General features: G+C 33.1%; 1 long non-coding RNA gene across 1 annotated transcript; it reads left to right on the top strand.

Annotated features, from left to right (window-relative positions):
* Positions 1–691: 691 nt before the first annotated feature.
* Positions 692–2926, top strand: LOC143572098 (uncharacterized). Its single transcript, XR_013142207.1, has 3 exons — positions 692–906; positions 1149–1228; positions 2741–2926. It is a non-coding gene; the product is annotated as an uncharacterized LOC143572098 (long non-coding RNA).
* Positions 2927–3146: the final 220 nt, after the last annotated feature.

Consider the following 3146-nt stretch of genomic DNA (forward strand, 5'->3'; position numbering starts at 1 on the left):
TTGATGGGAGTTACACCCAAATACTGTAAATTGAAGTATTTTTAAGTGAATTATTAAGAGAATAATTAACACTTGGCAAATTCAAATAAGACACTTAAATGATTAGAACTTGTTATTTCAAAACATAACCTTTTATTTCACATCAAAACACAAATGAAGCTTCTGCATCTTGGATTTTTGTTGGTTGAGTGCATCTTGAAAGCCGAGTGGTATTGTAAATGAATACTAAAAACATTGAATCTAATTTATAGACTTCTAGCAACTAAGTAAATATGATATCTCAATAAAGAAAAATAAAAACCTAATTGTTGGGAAGATTTCTCTTTTTCAGGGTGAAGGTGCCGGAAGAGAAACATGCCAAAATCTATCTATTCATAAGCACAATGCTTCGATCAATTGATAAACGAACTACAAATCGGTCATTATCAAGCATTTGAACGACTGAAACCTCAGTTAGGGTTTAAAGGTTTACCTTAGCCTTCGTGATTTTCTAGGAACAGAACATGCGCTTTCCCATCTGCCTTGATCTGCCTCGATCTATTTTTAATTTGAATGAAGATGAGAGAGAGAAGAGAGTAAAGAGTTAGGGGGTGTTTGTTTGGTGGTCCATTCAGAGGTGAAGGTCTGAATCGGTAAGTGATAGACGTGTTTGGTTCGTGAAAATTGAACATCTGAATGGTTCAACCACCTCTTAATCGTTCAGTCTCAAACTCATCGTTGAATCATTCAATAGACACATATACCCTTCTTCACCTCCCCACCATCTCTTCTCCGTCTCCTCTTCTTCACCACAAATCATCAACACCTCTCTTCTCTTCCGCATCGTCTACCACCATCGTCACCTCCACCGGACCCAAACACCAATTTTATTCCTGCTCCATCGATTCTATCCTCGTCCCTAAGCAGGTTCAATCTCTATTTCAGATTCAACTGTTTATTTCATTCTCAATCGATTTCTGCTTAATTGATTTATATGGAATCGATTTATATTTAATTGATTCCGATTCAATCCAATACCTCACACTGACTTCATTCTAAATTGTTTTTGCTTTCTTTGATTTTGGAAGTTTAGTATTTTAGGATTTTGATTTCCTTATTTTTATTGACAAAATCTTTCTTGTGGTAATTGAAACTATTTATGGTTGTAGGTTTTTTTGTTTAATCAATAGTTGGCAAAGTTATGGGGTGATCATTGTCTTTCGTCACCGATTCGGACTTCGTCTTCTTGGTATGAACCCTAATTCGTTATTTATTGTATTTTATTTTTTGTTATGATTCCCTCTTTGTTCTTCATGCATTTTTTAGTTTTTTTTGTCTAATTGAGTTTTGGAGTTATTGAATTCAATTTGTTTGTGACCTAACTTTCATAATGTTTGGCAATGGTTCATGTTTGTTCTATGTTTTAACTTCATTTATCCTAATTTGCATAGTGATTTGCTCTGATTCGGTTCATTGTGTGACATTAAGTTCATTGCAAATGCATGTGAGTAGATATGTTTTGGCACCGGTTCAAATTTGTATTGGAATGCAATCTTTGTTTATTCATTTACCTAGCATAAACATTATCTTTTGCGGTTGATTAGGATTGTGGTTTGGTTGTCTACAATGGCTTGCTTTTTTTGTGGTTTTTGTCACAAGTATTTCATCATCGTTTCACCATGAATCTTACTTGGTTTAAGTTTTTTTTTCGTTTTGCTCATAGTATGTTCGGGCATATGATTGGGTGTTGGTTGTATTCCATTTATGCTCGCAATCTGTTCGATGAAATGTCTGTCATTCTTTTCTTTGTGCACCAATAATAAAATGGAGTGTTCGTTTAGAGTGTATTTTATATTGTTGAAAAGATTGTTGAGTCTAGTTTTTCGCAGACTTTTTGTAACAAGAGAAAATATGGTCAGTAGGTACTCGAAAACTGCAGTGCAAACAACATAACAAAATGGCGTAAAGCTGAATTTTTTGTTAACTTATGAATCTGTCCTGTTTTTCTAATTTTCATATAAAATAAACCGTTGATCCGATTAAGATGATTCTTTTTGGGTTTGAGGCCTTGCTAAGTCTAGTTTCTCAAGAATTTTAGAACATAGAAAAATATGGTCGTTAAGCAGGTCAAATAAGCCTATTACAGCTGCTGCATAAAAGTAATATTTTATTTAAAGCTGTTAAACATAAATAGCCGTGACACTTGAACTAAGCATGAAGTTTTGGTTTTAAATTGTTATGCTCATCTATTATAGTTTGTTCATAGTGTTTATATTACTTGCAAGTGAGATATGCGAGTATATGCACTAACGGGTCAAACGGATGGATTAGTAAACAACATATTGTTTTGATTTTGGTTGATGAACAATGAGGGTGTTGATTCATGTTGTGTTAATTCGAGTTGCCAGTGTAGTTATTAAATTTGGAAATAGGAACTCCTTGCTTGTTATGCTTTTGATATAATTTAACAAACAGCTTGGTAACATTTTTATTAGTACTTCATACTACTACCATTTTGTTGAAGTTGTTATCATTATTATCTTACTATGAGTTTTATTAGTACGCCTTATTATTTTTAAGGTGCATTTAAATTTCTTTTTTAAACTAACTAAATTTGCAATAATTTGTTAGAAGGCCCCCGTTTTTCTATCCGCTTTAAGCCTTCCAAAAGCTTGAGCAGGCCCTGAAAAGTCTTCATGATGTGGTGTTATAAAGATGAATTCTGATCTAAATGTAGGACATGGGTGTTGACTTCAGAAAGTCAAAGTCAACAATGTAGTGGAAAGGTGCTAGCTACTGAAGGATTAACCAACAAAGGTACATAACTTTTGAAGATGAACATCTCAAGTTCAAGTCTTATCTTTTGAAGATCGAATACCGAAGGAATGATTTAGTAGTTAAGTCTTTTTGTAAAGAGAGGAACTTAACAACATCATAGCTTTTGAAAACCCAAAACTTTTGTTTGTAATAGTTAACAAATGTGTATATTCAAAGTTTATAAAAGCCTTGAGGACTATTGTTTGTGTGCTTTTTATTAGTAGTCGGATTACCATTAGTACTCTTACAATTGATGCACACTAATGGTGAACTATTTTTAAGTTGTATTTTGGTTGGTTATAGTCAAAGTTTGTATTAAGATGTATTTTGGTTGGTTATAACGAAAGTTT

The sequence above is a fragment of the Bidens hawaiensis genome, unplaced genomic scaffold (assembly GCF_021521415.1).
Source record: "Bidens hawaiensis isolate Kalapana, Puna unplaced genomic scaffold, B.hawaiensis_p1.1 tig00025744_1, whole genome shotgun sequence".
Classification (NCBI taxonomy): domain Eukaryota; kingdom Viridiplantae; phylum Streptophyta; class Magnoliopsida; order Asterales; family Asteraceae; genus Bidens; species Bidens hawaiensis.